General features: G+C 37.1%; 1 protein-coding gene across 3 annotated transcripts in view; it reads right to left on the bottom strand.

Annotated features, from left to right (window-relative positions):
• sptbn2 (spectrin, beta, non-erythrocytic 2) overlaps positions 1-11,878 on the bottom strand; it is a 92,071-nt gene extending 80,193 nt beyond the window's left edge. For 2 of the 3 annotated variants that reach the window (XM_068221211.2, XM_068221213.2), the window contains exon 1: positions 11,483-11,874. The gene's annotated coding sequence lies outside the window, so the exon portion shown is untranslated. 3 annotated transcript variants of the gene reach the window in all.
• Positions 11,879-12,164: the final 286 nt, after the last annotated feature.

The following is a 12,164-nucleotide window of genomic DNA, read 5'->3' as shown; positions in this document are numbered from 1 at the left end:
CTTACTTTCATGATTTATATGAAATATGTCCTTACAGGTCATCTATAGTTTCATTGCTATACAAAGTGTATCCTATAACGTATAGCGTATAATGATAAACAAATGCCTATATAATAAAATGTATTGTTATATGAAATAAACAATTACATATGTATGCATTATTACTATGTGTGTATATTACCATAGGCTAGTGGTTATATTACCACAGCAACTATGTAATTATCAACACAAATTATTTCGAGTAATTTACTTTTTACGTTTCGAAACAATTGCCTTATTCACTATAACTTCAAGTTATAGTTAACATTCAAGTGCATGCCTTAAGTTATATGTAAAGTGCATTTATAAGTAACTTTACAAGTAGATTTGCTATGTGTACGTTTATTTAGTTTACAGGGTTTTATACAGTGTACTGATTCTCACAAGTGTATCACGAGTTTTGTGAGTTAAATATATTTTAAATAAACTGCAAACAAAAATATATATATATAAAAACATGTAAACTTATTTTTTTCTCAGAGTCTTTCTTGAAACTCTCAGTCACATACCTGTCTGATGGCTCATTATGCAGCTCATTATGCAGGTCTTTGTCTTCTCAGGTGTGACCTTATGCATTAGTCATGATAGTTCACGCCTTCTCGCATAGACCATTTTCACTCATAAAGTGACTTTTGAAAATTTTAATTCATTATATTGTTTTCTGTGAGCAAGTAAACAACATTATTCTCACATCATTCATTCATTCATTTTCTTGTCGGCTTAGTCCCTTTATTAATCTGGGGTCGCCACAGCGGAATGAACCGCCAATTTATCCAGCAAGTTTTTACGCAACGGATGCCCTTCCAGCCGCAACCCATCTCTGGGAAACATCCACACACACACACACACACACACACACACACACACACACACACACACACACACACACACACACACACACACACACACACACACACACACACACACACACACACACACTCTCATACACTACGGGCAATTTAGCCTACCCAATTCACCTGTACCGCATGTCTTTGGACTGTGGGGGAAACCGAAGCACCCGGAGGAAACCCATGCAAAGGCAGGGAGAATATGCAAACTCCACACAGAAACGCCAACTGAGCCGAGGATCGAACCAGCGACCTTCTTGCTGTGAGGCGACAGCACTACCTACTGCGCCACTGCCTCGCCTTCTCACATCATTTTGAACCAAACACTAGGCTACAAGATTCAGTTCTCAAAAGTTCTTGTGAACAAATGTTCTGTGTGTTTCAAGGCCTTGTTTCAGTGACTTCAAAATATTAGTTTTTCACGAACCACACATAAACATCTCTTTCTCAAAAACACAAACACATACAAACATGCTGCTTGGGTATTACTGTAACCCAGCTTGTGCTGTTTATAGTGTTATCACTTTAGCCATTAATATGTTTTTAAGATAATGAAAACAACACAAATGTCAGTGCATGTCAAAACTTCTCCATGGCCCCAAAACACCCATAGACCCCTGAAGGTTAATTTTACCTACCAAAATGTATTTTTTAATAATTACCTTATAAAATGCATATGTCCTTCATGTCAAATTCCTAAATATACTTAATTTGAATTCTAATCGACTGAAGCTACTGTTGCCAAAAAGCAAACCTGCATGTAACTTACACAAAGGTGAAAAGGAACTTTTATATTAGCTAATTACTGCTCTTGATATTTTAATAATAATAATAAAAATAATAATAATAATAATATTAATAATAATTATTATTATTATTAAATGTTAATTCCCAAAGAAACCGCATGTTGTAATCTAGTTAGTTACACAGACATTAGATGTCATTAGATGTTGTCCCTGATGCTAATCTAGCACAGAACATCCTGTTAAAGGGCTTGATATACAGCACTCTCGTGTAGTTGTCCATCCAACAAATAATTGACTAATTTAGATAAGTGACTAGCCCAGAAAGAAACCAAATATATTTCAACTGTGAAATAAAAAGAATTATGGCCAGACATATACACATTTATAAATCTGAAATTAAATATTAGTTATGTAGAGTCACGTTTCATTTTTTGCTTGTTTAGCTATTTACAGTCACCTTAAATAGTGTTATACTTTGTGCAAAACTGATTTACAGTGATGGTAAGCTCCACACAATACCACTAGATGACACCACTTAATTGTTAAGTGCTCTTGTCAGCGTCAATCCACATGTACGAAAAACATTTAAAAAAAAACAAAATTAAGGTTGGATCTTTAATAAACTATGACAGTTCACGTTCATTGAAAAGTAAGAGTGGTTAATAAATCCATTTGAAACAGTCCCTAAATGTGATGCTTCAGTTTCGGGCTCAGGCACACTTTCCACTCACACTACAAGCATTCAGCGCCAAAGACCAACCGAACTGAGCTTTGGCACACCTCTTACAACCAGGCCAGGGCTGGCCACCTGAACTGCACTTGGGCCCGATACAGAGCACGCATATCAAACAAAACAGGAAACATGCCTGAGCACGGTTCGGATAGCCTAGTGTGAGTGCACTAATGTCTGCAGTCATGTTTAACTTTTTTTTAATATTGCATATCAATTAGTGACTCCCTCTTACACACACATTATAGGACTTCACATCTTTATATTACAATGATAGTGTTCAATATGAGTCAGTAATTATAAGGTAAAATTATATCCATGAATAATGCCCTGAATGAAGCAGCACACTGCTTATTCTCAAGCAAGCATGATGAACACTGAATGACTACACAGGAGCCAGTTGTCTGGTCTAGGGTGACAATGATACTCATTCAATAATGTTAATAATACACTAATACTAATTCTAATTTAAGTTACCACTACTTGTCCGTTAGGGCAATAATTCACTTGCCCAAAACAAGCATTAATGTCAAGCCCTTTAATAATAATTACTGATGCAGCAGAATCTCTAATAAAATTTCAGTATTTTTGAATATGACAAGAAAAATCAGACAGTGTGGAAACATGGCTGGTTAAAAGGCTCAATGTTTTAGCAAAAAAAAGTATTAATTAGATGATAAAAATGTATAAAGATGCTGTGAATTAAAAAATCCTTGTGAAAATTCATTTTAACATTTCCTGTCATTTAAATAGTTGAAAAGACCCAGGCCCAGGGGATAGAATTAAAAAGGCTCCGCTGAGAGGACACTGTGGACATAAAAATGTAATGTACCAAGAACATTTTTGATGACACAAATATGACTAGAGAACGAACTGTTTTAAAGTTTTATATTTTAAAGTTCACTGTAACAGACCAAAAAATGCCTTCTAACAAGAGTTGCACAATAATTCGAAAAAATATCGCGATCTCGATTCGACCCCCTAGACTAGGGGTGTCAAACTGAATTCCTGGAGGGCCGAAGCCATGCACAGTTTAGTTCCAACCCTGCTCCAACACACTTACCTGTAGGTTTCAAACAAGCCTGAAGGACTCAATTAGTTTGATCAGGTGTGTTTAATTAGGGTTGGAACTAAATTGTGCAGAGCTGCGGCCCTTTTGGAACTTAGTTTGACACCTGTGCCCTAGACGATCTTAATCCAGCACTTCTTAGATACTGCCAATCATATTTTCAAGTTCAGGAGAGAAGCAAAGGCAGCTGCACGAATCTTTTCACTGTTTCACATACATTGCTCAGCGACATGGACACCTCTGAATAATGTTGAGTCACATACTGTATTTAGAAGGTATAATTCACCTAAAAATTTCATTTTTGTCTTTATATAATGCTGTATTCGCAGCCGGGAAATCACACGTGACGTGAGCTGCTGACCGTGAGCTGTTACCACAGAGAGGGCGGGCGCGCACTCTACTTTATAATAGACACGCGCGTCTACTTTTTAGTGAACAGAACCTGCATAGACTGTGAGTAACAAGTAATAAAGTTATAAATAATATTTAGTTTGTGGCACAGAGTGATCGTTTAAGACAGTGATCCCCAACCACCAGGCCGCGGACCGGTACCGGTCCGTGGAACAATTGGTACCGGGCCACATAAGAAATCATAAATTATTTCTGTAGAAAATATTCCCCCCGCAACTTGGTTTCTTCCACTCACCCCCGCCATCTCACGTGAAATGGACTATGCCAAAATCCACCACAGAGCGGGAAGAACAATCGCTAGAATATTTCAGTGGTGGTTGTTGATATTTTAAAGTTAAAAAACAGGAATTAGAGTCCAACTCAACAGAGCATTTAAGGACTGTGCATATGTGCGTGCATCGATAAGTAAGTACCAGAAATCATTGCAATATGTATTTAAATGGAGTTTCCATTATTATACTTATTAGGGCTGTAACATTCCAATGCATACATTTAATTCGGCTATATGGTTGTATTAATGTTAATATGTTCGTCAGTTGAAATGTTCGGCACAGATGTTTTAATATGTTCGTCAGTTGAAATGTTTGGCACAGATGTTTTTTCTATCATAGCGAACACACAGTTGTGCATGAAAGTAAATGTTTACAGTATTATAATAACTACTCTAGCCTATATGTTGATTTTACCAGTGAATGAAATGGTCTGATAATGTTGTCAATGACAGATTTCAAGCATAGGCCTATATCTCAAATATAATTCAACATCAGAATTATTATAAGTAGAACATAATTATTTATAGAAACCAGTAGATCTGCACATATTATTACTGTTGTTTTACCATATGTTTGAGAAAAAACAATAATAACTGCTGACTCATATTAAGCTTTATTTTACATCAACAGAATAGTGAAATTAGCACACAAAAAAAAAAATAAAAATTGTGATTCCTATTTTAGCCAGAATAGTGCAGCCCTACTTCCAATATGTGAGTACATTTAATAGTTGAGTATTACTTTTAATTTGTTTACAGTATGACTTCATAGCAATTCTTATGAGCAGCTTGCCTGTGCTTCAATTGATCATGCTTACTACAAACAGAGTCCCATTCTTCTAATTAAAACCTAACTACTGGCCTTGTTCACGTTAGTGCTAAAGGTAAAGATTGCTGAGCTGTTAAAGTTGCACTCTGACACTTTTTTTTTTATATTTCACTGTATTTAATACTGTATGTCCCACTGGTCATTTGACTTTACCTCACTTGGTGGCTGTGATAAACAAATTTATGGTGGCAACTGACATATTTTCTGTAAAATGCAGCATAACCAGACATTGGAAATTTCTGTAAATCTGTTTTGAAATGTGTATTGTGAAAACCACCATACAAAAAAGCCCCATCAAATTTAACCACAACTGCAATTACAATGCAATTGATTGTTCATTTGCCTCCTTGTTATTACAGAACATGTAAGCTTCTAACAACAATGTCAACCTGTCACAACCCCACAGTTATTAGCATTAAGGAGACCCAAAAATCTTATTTACAGCTTATATATTAGACTTGCAAAAATGTAGCCTTTCAACTAAATATACCCATCACCCAGATGTTGTGTCACGTATTACAAAAAAAGTGTTCGTAATTGTAGTTCAGCTCTCTTGGTTGGTTTGGCCCACATACACAAAAGTACTAATTTTGCTAGTATTAATGTGCATTTCAATGTTTGAAACCTATAATTAGTGTCATTTGATTGAAAATACAAATGAGCTGTGATCCATAACAAGCACAGCACTTATCTTTCTCTGGCTCAGCACCAGTTATTGCAGGAAAGCAGGTCTGAATTTAGCAGCTGATAACATGATGCTCAAAAAAACGAGCAAATGAACACGAAGATTGCAATTACACCGTTGTGATTGTGTGCTGCAGAGAACAGCCAAGATTGACCACACCAGTGCAGGTATTATGAGCAGCTACTGAGAAGGAAGACGACAGTACACTGTAAAAAAATATTGTGTTCCACACGAGTAAAGATAAAACAGTTAAATTGTCCTCCAAAAAAACTCAACAATTGTGTTTTAGCTTATTTTAAATGAGAAGTTTGAAAATACAGCAAATGTCATTTTTAAGTGTAGGGCGTGTAGGATTTGTAGTATGTGAGAATGCAGAATGATGACACCCGTCAATAAGAAATTGCGCAAAAGTCACATAAATTGCGACATAACCATTCACATTGGTGTTGCATTGCAAAATCGTCATTAAGAGAATTGACTGTGATTGGCAGTGAAGGTCATCAGTTCAGCGCACTTCACCACCGTTCACCGATTCCAAACACAGATACGAGACACTGGAGCTTTGTAAAGCTGCGAACATTAGTCTATCCATCAGCAGACCACTGAACTGATGACCTTTACTGCCAATCACAGTAGTTTGTGTTGAGCATGTGAGCACAACGGCCAATCATCTGTGTTTAAGAATGAACTCAACAGTGCTCAAATGTTAGTGGGAAACCAACATTATTAAAATTTCTTCTAATTGGTACCGAAATCTAATATTATGACAACACTGTTGTAGCGTAGTAGGCATGGGCCAGTTTAAGATTCTGACAGTATGATAACCTTGGATAAAAATATCACGGTTTCATGGTTAGATGGTACCATGTTTCCAATAGCTTTTGATGTGGATATACGATTGCTCTAAAAAAATAAATAAATAAATAAAATACTTGTAAAAACAACTTATTTTGGCAGTTAAAAACTTGATTTTTACAAAGTGTGGTAAACCTTGAAACCGGTTATCATCCCATGCCTTGGCATGGGCCAGTATAAGATTCTGACAGTATGATAACCTTGGATAAAAATATCACTGTAATTTCACTGTATTTTTATTACTGCTCTAAATATATATCTTTTTAAATGTCTGGGTGAACAACAAAAACCCTTTTCCCCTTTGAAAACAATCTATTTTATTTGTTTAAAGATATAAAATATTTTGGAGCAGTAAACATGTAAGGCTAGATAATTCAAATGAATCAATGACTTCTGCTGTCTTCAATAGTTTAAAAAACACAAATTTCTTTACAATTTAAAACAGCATCTTTGATATTTTTTTCTTCTAGAGATACTGTTGTCCTAAAGAAATTAATTAAAAAATCTTACACATATCTTAGGAACGGTATTACAGAAAATGTTGATGGTCTTAAAACCTTGACTTGTCCAAACCATGGTATACCTTGAAAACGGTTATCTTCCCATGACTAGCCATGCTTAGCGTAGCCCAAGTTATTTTTAAAAGTTAAAAAAAACATACAAAAAAAAAAAAGTTGCATCATGGTTATGTGACAGAGCTTACCGAAGGTACGCAATATTGTGTGGTGAATTTTACACAATTGTAGATCGTATATGTAGTGTATTTTTATCAATGGAGAAGTTGTGAAGAGCTTGTAAAGGAGTCTAAACAGTATCCAGAATCCCTCAATCACACACAAACAAAGATCTGCATTTCTTGCTCAGATCTTTTGATATTATGTCCCGATTTTCATTTGATCATTAAGGTCTGGTTGCTAACAAATACCAATGTTACTGCATCCGAGTTCATCTACAGACCACTTAAATGTGGTCATGTCATTGGCCCATGAACATTTCCTGCTTGTTTAAAATATTTCACAACAATAACAAGAGGGAATTTAATTAGAACTTAATGTTAAAACAGCTATCATAGCAGTATTTATAAATATGTGGCTCTTTTTGGAGTCTCGGAAGCTATAGAAATTAAAAAACACAAAACAGGAAATATGTTGGGACCATTGTTTTTCTTTACATCCCTCAAAATGGTCTACAAGCAGAGGAAGAGCTTACTTTTCAGCAGTCTTGGTCTGCACTAAGGTTCAGTTGGTATTCAGACTTATTTAAATGAACCACACCTACAAAACAAAAGGACCTAGGTTTTAATTGAACCAGACCTACCAAGGATGAAAATATTGATAAAGATATTCTCTGGGCTGCTAAAAGGCATGTGGGCAGCTGTCCAGCCGATTTTTGCAATAGATAAAAGCCTCCCTTTTGCCCTGCCCTATCAGAAGCCATCCAAAACCATATCAATAACACCAAACAGAACATTAGACTTCTCCAGTGCTAAGAATGTCAAACTACATAAATCTTGACTCAACTCAATGCAAGTGAGATTGTGAGTCTGATTCTGGCTTGCTGAGCTTTGGCCGAAAGTCCATCTGACCTGAAGCTTCACTGTCACACTAACCCTAAACGCTGATGCAGATTATATTATCACTGTGCCCATCTCTGCTCTCTGTGCCCTAGTGTGGCAATGGGCAGGAATGTAGGGGCGTTAGTGGAAACAAAAGCACCGGCAGTGGTAATGATGACTTGGCTTACAGAAACACAGCACCCTGTGCATCAGGACAATAGTGGTCTCACTCACAGCAACATACATAGAGGAGAGTATGTGGGGATTTAGACAGTCAGCACTCTGGGGGGCCAATGTCGCATTCCTCCCCACTCTGGCACTACTGATGCATCCATCCATTTATCTCTTCATCCATTCATCAACTCGGCAAACACAGCCACTTCCAGTTAGTGATTCATCAGTACATCTGAGCAGATCTGTCTGTCCATCTGTCAGCTAGCACGAATCCAACTATGCATTTACCTTTTGTTTATTATGTCCATCCACGTCCATCAATGGGATGCAAAGTCTCAGCAATTTCTGGGACAGTGCAATTAATTTGAATTCAAAGGGTAACAGGAATGACCCAATTGCACAACTTCAATATCTTTAATAAAGAAATATTGAAATTAGATTAAGCTAACTGAACAATTCTCAAATTACTGAGAACTTCAGTACTACACCAATAGAAAAGTTAGAGTGCTTAAAAATCAAATACCAAATGTAACATTCAAAATGACTAGAGTTCAAACCAGGGTTTCTGCAGTTTTCTTCAAGTCAAATTTAAGGCTTTTTAAGGCACTTTTAAAGACCATCATGAATAGGGTTGAGTACCGAAACCCAGTGCCAATATGGCATTGGTACCAACGTAACCGATATGCACTGGACCGAATCAGCATATGAATTCGGTACCTAATTTTGGTGCCACTGGTGTAGTTTGTAGTTTTTGCACACTCTGTTCAACTGATCAAAAGAAACATTTGAAGTAGATCATCACCTTTCATCAAAGTTATCCTAACAACATTTTGTGTCCAAGAATTATTTCTACATTATTATTATTATTATTATTACATTTTTGATTTATTTGAATGTTGACTACTGTATACTTTAATTATATTGTATAATACAAATATAAAAATATATATTTTTTGTTAAATAAAAAGTTTTTCTGGAGTCACACACCATACTTTTGTGGCTCAAAAGTATCGGTTCAGGCACCGGTACCATTTTAAATGCATCGATTTAGCACCAGTATCCAAATAACCCCAATTAAAGGATAATTTTTTTAACGGCCCAAATACTTTTGTAAATATTTTTTTTTGTAATAATGGAAGGTCATGTAACAGAATGTGTTGCTTTAGTTTTCTTCACCTGATTAGCAAACTTAGTTTTGAGAATTTGCTGTAAAAATGTCTAACAGCTGTTTTGGATCTGATCTCTTTGAAATAAAAAACTTGAATAAAAAAAAAAAAAAGTTGAGATGGATTATTGTTGATTGGGTGTCAGCCCGATAATTAAGATGCGTTTAAAATGTTTAAGAGCTACAACAACATATTTCAGTGAATTTAAGACTTTCAAGGCCTAAGATTTTGCTTTTGAAATTTAAGACATTAATACTTAAAGGACACCCTGAAAACAACTGTATTATTGACAAATGGACAAAAAACAAAAGTTCAGGTACAAATGTAATGCATAGTCAAGTTCTTTTTACTATTTGCCCTTTTGGCTCAACTGAAAGTTCAGAGTTCCGTTCTTTTAAAGAGCATCCTGTTGGCAGGAGATCATGGGCCAACTTACTAGTTTGTAGTTTTTGCACACTCTGTTCAACCAGGGAGCTCCCCTTTCAACAATATCCCATTTATTTACTTATTTTTTATTTAAAAAAAAAAAAATATATATATATATATATATATATATATATATATATATATATATATATATATATATATATATTAAAGTAAACATACATCCATTACTTCATGCCAACTTGAATTTCTCTAGAATAAAGATATTATGAGACAATGTTTCCATGTTTTTGTCCATACTTTAGAAGTCAATGGCAACCAAAATTATTTTGATAAGTAAAAATATTATTTGCAAAAGACAACACATAATTGTACCAGCATGAGGATTCAAAACAATGACAGAATTATGACAAGTACATTTTATATTAATTTTGTACTATACGTGCCATGATATTAGATACAGGAACAACTGCTTTATGGGTAAACTTCATGAGAAGCTAATAATGAGCTGCTGAAATAGGTCAGCATGTAAAAGCAACAGAGAGACAGAGATGCACATCTGAAGACCAATGTTTAATCATCCAATAAAGAAAATATGATTAAGCCTATAATTCAGCAAAGAGACAAAGAATGCCTCTTTTTATCAAAGCCAAAGGCCTACTGAGAGCGATTACATAAGGAGCAGATCTCAATATTTCCAAAAGAAAAACTGTTTTGCAGCACATACAGGCAGTACACACAGTACTCGACCAGTTCAGCATGGAGGAACGGACAGAGAGAAGTTCAATAACAGTCAGCTGCACAAACTGATGCTCAGGAAGGACATTTTGTCATGTTAACGTTACCTGAAAAAATGAACCAAAGTCGAATACAGCGACCAGGAATGACTTAAATGTGCTCTAAAGGAGGACTCAAAATTGCAGGGAAGCTAAACGGCTCCTCGAAATCCCCGTCCAGAAGAGATGAGAGCCTGTCCAAATGAATGAGACGGTGACGGTCAACAGCAGCACGATCGGCCGTAATCCCCCCTCCATACTCCGCCGCATGCTGCGTTAATGTCATCAAATCCCGTGTTCTCGCCCTATCACTCTATTTATACAGGATGCAATAACAGGACCTGCCATGTCCGACTTAATTCAAACATTAAACACACTAATCATCTCAAGAAATCAGTTCAAAACACTGGAATTATAGGTTGTTGTATGATAGAGTTAAGCGCGTTATGTTTACCAACTACCTGTCCTCCTCTTCGTGACAATTTGGCTCTATTTTGGTGATGCTCTTTCTAGTCTGGGATTGAGACAGCGCAACAGCTAGAGAGGCCATGCATCCCCCTCCACCGCCTATGACAAATCAAAATAACACAGCAGATGGTATGCAAGAAGCCCAGGATGAATCACATTGCATTGCATATAAATGTCAAATACCGTTAGCTCGCGCCGATATCCCTCATATTAGTGTGTTGAACCGTAATGTTTGGGTGGAAGGCTCACATGATGGTCTGGGGTAGGAGTGCGCGGTGGACGCACAGACACACGCCGAAACAAAAGGCGAGCAGCATGGTCATTCATACCACTCGTAGTCACACGCGACCCATGTGTGATTACTAAACGTTACAATACTGCACACTTTTGACAAGCGTATCGCATGTGTTGACCATAAATGATTGGTTTTGACTAAAGCTTGAAATGAACAGCCCGTTGCGTACACACAGACTTACCGATGGCGTGGCTGTGTTTTCAAATCCAACGAATCTCAACGTTTCTCTCAGGCGAAGACAAAGCGGAATGGTTTCGTCCAGATCACATAGGTGTTCCTGTTTTCGTCCCGTTCAAAAAGCCCGATAGCTCTCGGTAGTTTTTCCGTTAAATCCGCATCCTTTAGTGTGTGGGTTTGATTTTTTTCTTCAGCCCGGGCAGCGCGGGCGGTTATGAAACATAAAGCGAATCCCTCTCGCGTGACGGTGAGCTCAGGTAACCACGCCGATTTCAAACCGTTATTTCAGTTCTTGTCGAATTGTTGAATTCCTCCGTTATTGTCATGCAGCCTTGGTGTCCACGCGACCTCCGGCGTGTCGCTCCTGTCTTTAGTCCGACGGACAGACGAAAGAATGAATGGTGACGGGGGGGTTGCGGGGGCTCAGTCGCATCATCATCGCGCTCATACATACAGCGAGCGAGCGCCTACACACTGAAGACAGGAGCGCGCGCGGGACACGTCTTATTAGCATTTCGCGCCCACGAACACACAACAAGAAGCGAATTAATACCGCTGTTCCTTTACTCGTTGAAAACGTTTTCGTGAAGCTCATGGGTGTTTTAAAACAACAGCTGTGCCTCTGATCATCAGACAAGGCAGCCAGGACTACATGCCTGTCCGCCTGCGGATGGATATTTGCCATA

Source organism: Danio rerio, chromosome 5 (genome assembly GCF_049306965.1).
Source record: "Danio rerio strain Tuebingen ecotype United States chromosome 5, GRCz12tu, whole genome shotgun sequence".
In the NCBI taxonomy this organism is placed as follows: Eukaryota; Metazoa; Chordata; class Actinopteri; order Cypriniformes; family Danionidae; genus Danio; species Danio rerio.
This window is presented reverse-complemented; position numbering and strand designations above follow the sequence as displayed.